At 39.5% G+C, this 12,156-nt stretch overlaps 1 protein-coding gene across 1 annotated transcript in view; it reads left to right on the top strand.

Moving 5' to 3' along the window:
* FMN1 (formin 1) overlaps positions 1–12,156 on the top strand; it is a 321,102-nt gene that overhangs the window by 73,338 nt on the left and 235,608 nt on the right.

Genomic DNA, 12,156 nt, shown 5'->3' with positions numbered 1-12,156 from the left:
AAATTTTATTTATTTATTTATTTATATTTGGCTTGCGTTGGGTCTTCGTGGCTGCGTGCGAGCTTTCTCTAGTTGCAGCGAGCGGGGGCTTCTCATTGCAGTGGCTTCTCTTGTTGCGGAGCACGGGCTCTAGGCACGTGGGCTTCAGTAGTTGTGGCACACGGGCTCTAGAGCACAGGCTCAGTAGTTGTGGCGCACGGGCTTAGTTGCTCCGCGGCATGTGAGATCTTCCCGGACCAGGGCTCGAACCTGTGTCCCCTGCACTGACAGGCGGATTCTTAACCACTGCGCCACCAGGGAAGTCTGACAATTCCTTTCTTGAACTCAGAATCCTGGCATCCACTGATGCTTTTTCTGCCCCTATAGCTTTGACTTTCCCAGAGTGTCATATAAAGGGAATCATACAGTATGTAACCTTTTGAGTCCAGCTTCTTGCACGTAACGTAATACATTTGAGATTCATCCATGTTGTTGCATCTACCAGTGGTCCATTCCCTTTGTTTCTGATTAGAATTCCACTTTGTGCACATGCCACAGTTTGTTGATCCTTTTAGCAGTTGAAGAATATTTGGGTGGCTTTCAATTTGGGGCCATGTATTATTAGTCAGCGTTCTCCACAGGAATTGAACTAATAGGGTGTATATATATAGAAAGAAATTTATTATAAGGAATGGCTCACACAGGTATGGAGCCTGACAAGTCTCAAGATCTGCAGTGTGAGTCGGTGGGCTTGAGACCCAGGAAGAGCCAATGCTGATGTTTCAGTCCCAAGGCAGGAAAAAGCCAATTCCTGAGTTCAAAGGCGTTTAGGCAAGAGGAATTTTTTCTTAGGAGGAGAGTCAGCCTTTTTGTTCTTTTCAGGTCTTTAACTGATTGGATAAAACCTACCTGCATTATTAGGGAGAACAAATCTGCTTTACTCAGGCTACTGATTCAGTTGTTAATCTCATTGAAAAACACCCTCACAGAGACACCTAGAATAATATTTGGCCAAATATCTGAGCACCCCACGGCCCAGTAAAATTAACCATCACAGTTGATTAAAAATAAGCCTGCTAAAAAATTAGCATATGGATTTTCATGTTAACGTATGTTTTTATTTCACTTGGGTAAATACTTAGCAGTGAGATTGCTGGGTCATATGACAAGTGTATGTCTAACTTTCTAAGAAACAGCCAAACTGTTTTCCAGAGTAGCTGTACCATTGTACATTCCCATTTGCAAACTGAGAGTTCCAGTTCCTCCACATCCTCCCCAGCACTTGGCGTTGTCAGATGGGTCAGTTTTCCTCTCCCTCTCTCCCTTCCTTCCTCCCTCTCTCCCTTCCAATAAGTATGAAGTGGTATCTCATTGAGGTTTAACTTGGATTTCTCTAATGACTAATCATGTTGAGCATCTTTTTATGTGCTTATGTGTTATCCAGGTATCTTCTTTCATGAACTGTCCATTCAAATCTTCTACCCATTTTGGAAGGGGGAGGTTGTTTTCTTATTTTCATTTTAATGGAGTTCTATGTTCTGGGTACAAGTGTTTTGTCAGATGCGTAGTTTGCAGATATTTTCCTCAAAAATTTGAACACAAATTTGAATTTAGGGGCTTTCAATGTTGAGTCTTATATTAGCCACAGAATCCAATTACTTTCTAAATTTTATTTTACTAACAGAAAAATCTCAAAAATCACATTTTACAAACTAGTTAAAAATGAAATCAGTTTTTGGAAAAAAAATTTTTCCCTTACTATCCTAGGGCTGTATTCAATTAAAATAATTGTGAAGATTGAAACATGAATTGTAGGAAATTTTTACTTTACAGTTGAATCAGTTAACAGTTAAGAACTGCTGGAATTAGTTTTAATCATAAACATCACTCTGTCAAAAAGCACCAAGTATAAAATTAAATGCTAAAATCATCTGTTACTCTGCCCATTCATGTGCTTGTTATTGAACAATGGACTATTTTGCCAGCGTAGGGTCCTGCACAGAGCAGATTAGCCTGAGCCTTGGCTGTGCACAGTTGAATATGGTTCACATGTGCTGTAGAATATACTTACATGTATATGTACAAACCTGAATTTAAAACAAGAAAGGAAGGGAGGGAGGGAAGGAGGGACGGACAGAGGAAGGAAGGGAGGGAGGAAGGAAGGAAAGAGACCAGTGCAGAGTTACAACTTTCCTGATCAGTGAAACCATTTTCAAAACATCTGAATAGATTCAGAAAGATGTCAGAGAAAACTTTACATTTCAAAGACTTAAAAAACAAAGAAATCCCCAAAATTAAGTGCCTTAGTACTAGGTGTGCTGGTGGTATCCAAATATGTAGGTTTTGGTGTAACCATATGTATTTTTTTTAATTCGTTTTTTATAAGGTTAAACATCCCTTTAAAATAACAAAACTAAGTGTTTGCAGAACTGCTCAAACACCTCCTAACAAAACTAAGTGTGCAGAACTGCTCAAACACCTCCGTGGATCCTTAGAAACCTGGTTAGTAAGCCGCCTGATCTTTTTCTGACCTGTTTGTTTTACAAATGAAGAAAATAGCCAGAGATAAGAAGCAAATTTCAGGTCATACAGAAGTCTTATGCTGAACTAAATCCAGTCATTCTGATAACTATTTTAGTGTTTTTTTCCATTAACTTGACCTAGCCTCTCCAATTGGAGCAGAAAATATTTCTCCTTGGGTCCATTACTTAGAGAAATGAAGATTATACTCAATTTTGTGAGCCCTTTTCTGGCATCTCAACTTATGTCTTGTATAATGAGTATGCCTCTTGGCTGAGGTGAGCAATTTTTGGAAATTTCTAGCTTCCTCCAAAGGAGGCGTCCTAGGCCAGAGTCCAGATCTTAATGAAAAACACGTAAACCTCTTGTTTGTTTTCCCTGTTGATTAGCCTATAATTTAAAACCCATTCAATGGCAGATTTATCAAGTGACTAATCCCTGGGAAGACTAGAAGTGGCTGGGAGAAGGTGATTGTGGCCTAGGCACACATCATCGGTCACTTGTTGAAATATTAAGGTAGGAAGCCAAATACCTCCTTGCTTACTAATGAAAATACATTCAGGGAGGTTAGCTATGAGTGGGCCTGGAGTGGCTCGTTAGTGGATGATGAAAGCAACACAGACAACCGGGGATATCTTTGCCGGACAAATTGGCCTGTATGGTCCTTGGTTTTCTTCAGTCGTCAATGGAAAAGTCATGTCTGAGTAAGAGTATAAAATCCACACTAGCTCAGCTGTCCTGAAAATTAGAAACAACTCACAAATACCTCTTCTCAGCTGGAACATGAGCCTCTCAAAGTATGGATTGTTTCTTTATATGCATTTGCAAGATCAGGTGCATTGTAGATGCTCATTAAAGCTTGTTTGACTATTAGATGGTAGAGAGACCAGAGTCTCATCTCACTTTGATATAAAGAAGACTCGTTCAGTGTCTATCTGGTTCAGACAATGTCCCTATGCAGAGTAAGCCTACAAGTAGGATCTTTGTCACAATCATTCCCCTGAACCTCTTCTTGTGAGCAGAGAGCTTTCTGTTTCATTAGTAAAGATGTGGAGACTATTTTTCTAATCAATAATCCTAGAGTCTTAGACATAAATTTCGCTTTCAACACCTGAAAGAACTCAACAACTAGCCCCCGACACTTGCTCCTATTTGATAATGCTATTTAAATGATCTAATATTTTTTTCATTTCCTACCCCTTATCAATTAAAAAAAGAAAAAGACAAAGTTGGGAATACATGAAGCAAACCTAATTGGGGAATCTGCTTCACAGTTTCCAGAATGATGCTAGTGGACAGATGGGCCTTGGCCATAGGGTGGTGACCCCTCATAGACAGTGAGTGAATTGAGAAAGAAGTAGTAAAGTGATTGCTGGGATTACTTGAAGAACGTCAGTTTGTCACAGTATTAAGGGCCAGGTCTTACCATCTGTTGCTTCTAAGCTCACGTGTACTCTGGAATGGGTCGTACATACCTCACTGGACTAGCTGTAGCTTCAGTAGTGACAATAACAATACAACATAAAATGCCAAGTCCTCTCTCTTAATAGAGAAGGAATTAGTATGTTGGCTCTTTGCCTAAAAGTATGCAGTCTTGGGTTTGCTTATTAGGTTTCAAATTACTTTCTGGAAAAATAAAGCCTGAAAATCATTTCCATAGATATCCCAAGTTATATCCATTCTCTGACTCACACTAAATTTAGTGATATTAATAACTTAGAAATAAAACATTATCAGAATCCTCCATGATTTTATTTCTTCTGTGTCACAAAAGCACTCTGGCTACACTCAGGTTTTGTTTTGTTTCCCAGGTAGGAATCTCAGTACAGGTTTCAAAGATTTATCTCTTTTACTTCCCCACTATTTCCTTGGATGACTGTCCATAATTATATTTGCTTATTTTTGAAGTATATTTCAGAATCCTTGGAGTAAGTATCACATTTCAGAAGTAATGCCCAACTTTATCTGAACTGCATACTGAACCACTGGTGTGTTTTCAGAGTACCTTAATGAGTCTGTTTGACCTGTGTTGATTTGCATTCATAATGAGAGCTAGGACTCTTTCTTTACATGGCTTAGATGATACTATGCTTTGCGTCCTTATGAAGCTTTCATGAGCAGAGCTGTCTGTATTCTAGGAAGTTGAAGAGAAAGAGATATGGTAAAGTCTTGGGTGTGGAAATTATTAGCATTTTAGAACTTTGCTGAAGTGAGGACTGCTTCTGTGCAGTCCCCTGGAATTGTCTTGCTTTCCCCAACCTAAGAATTTAGAATTTGGAAGAGTCCCTGAAAAAGGTTGACTTACTCAAGTTGTACAGCAGATAACCTGAATTTTTAACGGCCCCTGGCAGCACCACTGGGAGAGAATGTTCGTAACAACAAAATGCTGATGGGTGATTTTTGGCACAGTGCTTGGCACCAGCATGATGTCTTTCATCAGTAGGCACTTTTCCACCTTCTTTTCAACAGGCATATTTGTGGGGACCAGACAAGCAAAGTCTCCGTCTATTGCCTGGGCTTCAGGACAATGTGTTCCTGCGATGATATCTCTGAGCAGTGGTAATGTGGAGGATATTAAAAAATAATGAGGATTTTGTAGGGGAAGGGAGCACCAGCCCCTGAGGAGGCTGCAGGAGTTGCCTAGAGCCCAATTCCTAATCAGATTAGGATCACAAATATGGTTCAATCCTACTGCATAGTTTACTGTACTTATGGGAATAGCCTTTAAGCTTATTGTGGAGAGAACACTTATCCAAATATTTTAAATATTTTAAAATAGTTAAAATTTAATAGGATCAACATTAATTTATAGAAATACCCACACTGAATTTTCTAGGTAATAACAACAATGAAATCTCATAGTCCATGTTGTGCTTAGGCCTATCAAAGAGGAAGGAGACCACATGTCTCTGTTTTTACATTTTCTTGGAACTTTGAGTCTAGTTGGGTGGGTAATACAGAGGCACAAGGAAGTCTTAATATTTAAAGCTAAAGAAATAATTCAATTCAATAAGCATTTGTGGATCACTAACTAATAACTAAGCAGTGTGCAGTGTTCTGGAAGTTCAAACATGAATAAGCCATGGTCCCCAACTGCCTGGAGCTTTTAGATTTGCAAAGAAGATAAACATAAATGACTGTAATGCAACGTGAACCTAGAAAGTTCTTTGGCAACAAAGGAAAACTTTTGTCAAGAAGAATCAAGAAAAGTTTAAGCCAGAAGGCTCAATTGCGATGGAGTGAGTTTTCCTTCGGGGCTTTCACTAGGTGAAAATGGAGAGAAAGGGTGTTTTACAGAGAGGAAACAGCATGTGCAAAAACGTAAAGATGTGGGAGTTGATGGGATGTTTGAACCTGTACTGGTGCAACACAGGGAAAGTATAAAGAAGTATCTGGAAAAGTAAGCAGAGGGCAGATTTTGAAGAGCCATGAGTGTCATGAAAAGAATGTAAGCTTCTCTGCTGCATGAAATAACTGTTCTCAATATGGGTAATGAAGGGATATTTCCCTTATAAGGATATATCAGAATTAGCAAGGGGCTTTTTCAAATAACACATGTTCCTTTGGCGATTCTGGAATGACCCAAGTTAAAAGTCATTGCCAAAAAAATTCTACCAATATTGTAGTGCCATACTATCTCAGCTGTGTTTGGAGAAGAATAAAGATTAAGAACAGTTACTGTTGGTTTCAACTCTGGCTACCCATTGGAATCCCTTGGGGAGCTTTAAGGATACCAGTGCAAGGACACCACCATCTCAGACCAATTGAATGATTATCTTTTGAGATGGTCCTGCCTGTCAATATTTTCTACAAAGCTCTGTAGGTGTTTCTGATGGGGAACAGGCTGAGAACCACTACATTAAACAGGTAAAAACAGTGTCAATCAAGGAAAAGGGTGATTGGAACAGAGTGGTTTAATTGCAATTGCTCTCTTAAAGACTGTGAATTTGCATATTGCTTAGAAGGAGATAGATATATCTATCTATTGCAGGTGGGAAAAGGATGTGATTAAAAATGAAAGCAATAGAAGCAATCAAGTTAAAAGTAAAGGGAGATAGATAAAATTTGGATGAAGTCTGGAGATAAAACTTGGGGCAGGCTGGAAAGATGTCAAAACTTTAGACTTGTCTCCTTTCAAATGATATGTTGGGGTGAATGCAGAAAAACAGCAGATTTTTAGCAGGGAGGTTTGGGGAGAGGGAAACTCATAATGTTTCATATGTCCTAAAGAACGTTTATCTAAAAATGATCGGAAGGTTTGTAAATTGTTTTGTATACCGTGTACAAGCACCATGTTCAATGTGAAAGTAAAGGAGACTGAAAAGGAAGTCAGTAGGGTTTAAAAGCATTATGTTCCCTTGATTCAGCCTTATCTGTAATTTCGACTATGAGGGTCTGGGCTTGACATTTCATAAAGATTTCCAGGGTCCTACCTGGGAGTACGTGATTATTCAACAGAAAGTTCTCCTCTCTGTGTTTGATTCATCAAGTCGTTAACAGTCCTTCTAGTTATGGCTCTAGATAAAGGAGGGAAAAAAATATATGATTTCCATGTGCAAAGTAGAAGTGGCACTTAACAGGAAGTGGAGTGTAAAATAGTGTTAAAAAATAACTTTCTTGAAGGCTTGATTCATGATATGTGCAGATTTGAGATGCCTATTTGTAATAGAGCCAGGAACAATTTGCAATAATTGATAGGATATGTGTTACTGAACGCAAGTTAGTGTGTCCGACACACAGTGGTGCGAAACAAGTTTGGAGCAGAGAAAGGTTAATTGCAGGGACATGCAAGGAGATGGGTGGCTCGTGCCCCAAAAACCCCAAACTCTCCAAAGGGTTTCAGCAAAGCACTTTTAAAGGCAAGATGAGGGAGGGGCATGATTAGTTGTTGCAGACTCCTTGGTGTCGGAATCCTTTGTTCTTGCAGCTGTCCATGTAGGTCAGGTCATGATGTTCCTGTAAACCTCCAACAGACAAATGCCTTTCTCTGTTCTGCAAATTTTATCTCCACATGAATGGACTCTTAAAGGTTAGAGCCCTGAGAATAGGGTATCCTGTATATTTCAGGCTATAGGCCACATTCTTTTATAAAAGGTGCAGAGCCAGCATGACTAAGCATGGGCAACAAAGCACAAAGGTGAAAACAAAAGGAATAGATCTAATATGAAGTCAGATTTGTTCTTCCCTATTGCATATGGACAGATAAAGAATGAATGAGGGGCTTATTACATGAATCACATTGAATTACTATGTCATGCTGAGCTTCTGAATCTGAAATTGGAATGGTCAAAAGGAGTTGTGGAGCAGGAAAGGGCAAAGGTAAGTGGTTTCTTTATATGGGCCATTTACATTTTAATAGTTAGAAGAGTTCTTACTGTAGTCTCAGCATATTGGTATGGAGTACATGGACATTCCATAGTTCTTATTTGGTAATTCTTCATATTAATAAATACAGTTTGTGAGGAAGCCATTCATGGAATCTATGTTTGGTAATCTGTCCCCTTACCTTGGGTGTTTGCAGCAGACAGGGAGAGTCGTTGAGAGATGACAATATTTGCAGAGACCCACATGCATGAAAGAGCGTGGTCCCGGGAGAGAGAGAAGTTATGTAGGACTGGAATCCAGGACATATTTGGAGAAGAAGCAGGAGCCAAAAGTGGAAAAAATCAGCAGAAAACAGAAGAGCTTTCAGAGTGGCCATGCTAGAAAATGTTAGCATTAGCTTATAAGTAATGACCAATTATTGAAAGGATTTTAAGGAATAAAGATCTGCATTTATTTTTTTAAAAAATCATCACGGAACCAATGTGGCTAAACTGGAATCAGGAAAATTAGTGAGGTGGCTTGTGCCACTGTCCAGGTAGAGAAGGACCCAGTGAAGAGTTGAGGCAGTGGGGGTAGACGGAAAGGAATGAATCAGAGAAATTAATGAAACTCATTGATAAGTAATATGTTGGGAATGAGAGAGAGCAAGGAATCCAGCATGATATCCAGGTTTCTGGATGTGATGGGTTGGGAGGATGATGATGCTATTAATTGCAAAGAAGAATTTCGGAGGAGGAGGCAATTGAGGTTTGACAATCATGAGTTCATTTTCAGACGTGTTGAGTCTGAGGTGGCTGATTAAGAATATTCAGGTAGAACAGTTCCAGAGGGTAGTTGGAATTATGGTTTTAAGATACCAATTTGGAAGTTGCAGTATATAGTCAATGAGTGTAATTTACCTCATGAGCACACAAGATGACCGAGAGAGATTGTGTAGTGTGAGAAGGATGAAATGTCAAGGGACATAACTGGAGAACAACATTTGAGGGATGACTGGAGGAAGAGGAGTCCACAGATTGACTGGAGAGAGCCAAGAAATAGGAAGAAAATTGCGGTGGGTGGAGAGAGTATCGAAGTTCAGGGAAGCAGAGAGAATTTCAAGGCAAGGCAGCAGTCAACTTTAACAATGCAGCTGAGAGGGCAGAAATCACTGAAAAGTGCTGATCAGACGTAACACTCAAATCATGGAGTTTTAAGAAGATAGTGGGAGGAGAAACCAATTGTCATTGGTTAAAAGAAGCATGGATAAGAAAATAGATACAGCAAGAGTTGTGTGTTTTCTTAAAAAAACAAAACAAGACAAAATTCTGTTGTGAAGAAAAAGAGGTAGTGTGAGAAAGAAAGGGCGACAGCTTAGAAGGGATTAAAAAAGGATTTGGGTATCTTTATTTCTGCTTTAGATGGATAGAGCATGGTGCTGGGGAACATGCTGAGAGCTGAAAGCAAGTGATGTGTCAGGCAGCAAAGAGACAAAATAATAATGGCAGCAAACTTCTATAGCACCTCCTGTGTTCCAAACACTCCTCTATTTGTAGTCTTACATGTATTAACTCGTCTACTTCGCATAACTGCCTTGCAGGGTAGGTTCTGTTATTACCCCCATTTTCCTTATAAGAAAACTGAGGTATAGAGAGGGTACGTAACCTAACCAATTTGTGCTCTATCCACCACACTAAGCAAATGAATTACAGAGCCACCAGAATGATATATATAGATATATACATCAGATTCAGCAGATTCAGAAGGTCATTGGTTGAGAGGTGGAAAGCAGGAGAGGTGGAGTGCTTTGTGTAGATACAGTCCAGTTGTGTGATACAAGGAAAGTTTTTCTGTGGAACATGTCTTTGCAACTTTTTCATATTATTAAGAAGTTGAAGATTAAGTGAAATTATTGGCTCATCAGTATTACCTGACTGTTAACCTGCTTGGAAGAAGGTTAGTCGGGGACAACATTCAAGATTTAGTTTGCTGTGGCAGAACTAAACTAGTCGCCAAAATGAAATTTAAATATGCGTGATAATTCAGGGTGGGAATCAGGGCTGGAATGTGTCTGGAGGTGGGTAGAGGAGGCAGGAGGAGATGGAGTTGGGCAGGGCATCCACACAAAGGTCATCTTGATCTCAGAGTTGAATGAAGCTTGAAAGTACTTTCAGCCATTTGATAGTAGAACTCGTGAAAGATTGGGTAAACTTTTGTATTTGTAGTACATTGTTCATCCTGACTGCTTAAGCTTTTCCTAGTTTTATGCCTGTCACTCCACAAAGGTGACATTGTTTGGAAATTTTGAAGAATGTTTAGAAATCTGTTAGTCTCTTGCTCTAATATTATCCTTAGCAACAGTAACTAACAGTAATATTTATTCAGAACTAGTGTTCCAGGCATAATGCCTGCCGCTTTATAGGAACTATTTCATTTTACCTTTATAAAAACCCTAGACATGGTCTACTACTTTCCGCATTATACACTTGAGAAAACTCAGGCTTGAAGACACAGAGTTCCCTGCCCAAGGACATAGAGCTAGCAAGTGGCTGAACCAGGATGTGAACCAGGTGGTTTGAATCCAGAACTCAGGTGCTGCTTAACCCTCTGTGTTACAAAGAAATAGATGGTACCCTGAACTTGCCAATTTTTTTCAGAGTTGGATCGCGGCTGCCATGTCCACGTATGAGAAGTTCAGCTTCAGAAAAACCTGTCTCTAGTTCTTCTGACCACAGTTATTTGGGGGTTGGTTTATGAAGCAAAAGGTGAAACTAGTAAAAATACAGTTAAAAGTTATCTTAATGAAGATGGAGAATTTTCCTGTGTCATGACCTTGACTGACTTAGGCCACTGAAAATATTTCTTTACCTTTTTAATGTAAAACGGATCTGTACTTATATACCCGTTGGTGTTCTAGACATTTGTGGGCTGAAATTACAGTGAAGAAAGTCTTATTAGCCATAGGGAAGACTCTTGGGACAATGACTGACTATAACTATTGCAGTTTTTTTTTTTAAATAAATTTATTTATTTATGGCTGCATTGGGTCCTCAGTTGCTGCGCGCAGGCTTTCTTTAGTTGCAGCGAGAGGGGGCTAATCTTCGTTGTGGTGCATGGGCTTCTCATTGCGGTGGCTTCTCTTGCTGCGGAGCACGGGCTCTAGGAGCACGGGCTTCAGTAGTTGTGGCACACAGGCTCAGTAGTTGTGGCTTTCAGGCTCTAGGGCGCAGGCCCAGTAGTTGTGGCCCACGTGCTTAGTTGCTCCGTGGCATGTGGGATCTTCCCAGACCAGGGCTCGAACCCATGTCCCCTGCATTGGCAGGCGGATTCTTAACCACTGCGCCACCAGGGAAGCCCTGTTGCAGTGGTTTTTATCCATCCATCTCATCAGTAGTGGGTACTTGCCATTTTAGCTGCTGGGATACAGAAATAAAGGCAGATACTGTTCCTGATTTCTTCTTGTGGAATTTGTAGTCTGATGAGGAAGGCAGAAATTAAATAAATTCACCAAAAATGTTTAATTACTGCTAAATTGGATTTTGGAAAAACTCAAATATAAAATTGTAAATTTGACTGCCTCCCAGTTAACTGTAGTAGGCTAAATGGCTTTGAATGCTGGGAAATGGACTAGTTAATAGCCAAGAGTATGCCAGTTTGTGCTGATAAGTGAAAAACTGTAGACTCAAGCTATTGACATAACTGAGAAGATGAGCATTAAAAAGGCTGGCTTCATATAAGCTATAGTTGAAAATATAGAGTATGTGGAAAAGAAAAAAAGGAAACCTTAATAAGCTCATTTTCTATGCATTTATTACTAAATTATGAATGATTATAAAACAGACTCAAATACTGATCATGGGCAGCTTTGATAAGGAAACTTTTAAAAAAAATGCACACGCATCATAGCTTCTTCTCGAATCTTTTCTTTCTGCTGTGTTGGCCTGGAAACCCCGGAGGTGAGACATTCTATGGAAAACTGTGAGAACTGCAGCTCCTAGCCAAAAGTATCTCCAAACCTTTTTTTGTTCTTTTTCCAAAACCAAAAGTAATAACAGATATATCCAGGCATGTTCAAATCTTTATTAAAAGTTTTGTTTTGCATTTGATATTAAAACCAATGAAAATTCTTAGACGACAGTTTTACTTTTACCCTTAATCCATGGTTATTGTTCCCTGTGAGCTCAGATTGGATGAAATTATGCTTTTACTCCAACTGTTTAAGTCCTTGGAAAATTCACAAGGTGGAATTTACACCCTGTTGGATTCTCAGAAGAACGTCTCTTGTCTTTCCCTGTGTTTATGCGGCCTTGTGCTATGGTGGTGTGGGGATGCTATTGAATACTTTATTTCTGA

This window comes from Physeter macrocephalus, chromosome 11 (genome assembly GCF_002837175.3).
Source record: "Physeter macrocephalus isolate SW-GA chromosome 11, ASM283717v5, whole genome shotgun sequence".
NCBI classification, from domain to species: domain Eukaryota; kingdom Metazoa; phylum Chordata; class Mammalia; order Artiodactyla; family Physeteridae; genus Physeter; species Physeter macrocephalus.
The sequence above is the reverse complement of the archived record's forward strand: the minus strand, read 5'-3'. Positions and strand labels throughout refer to the sequence as shown.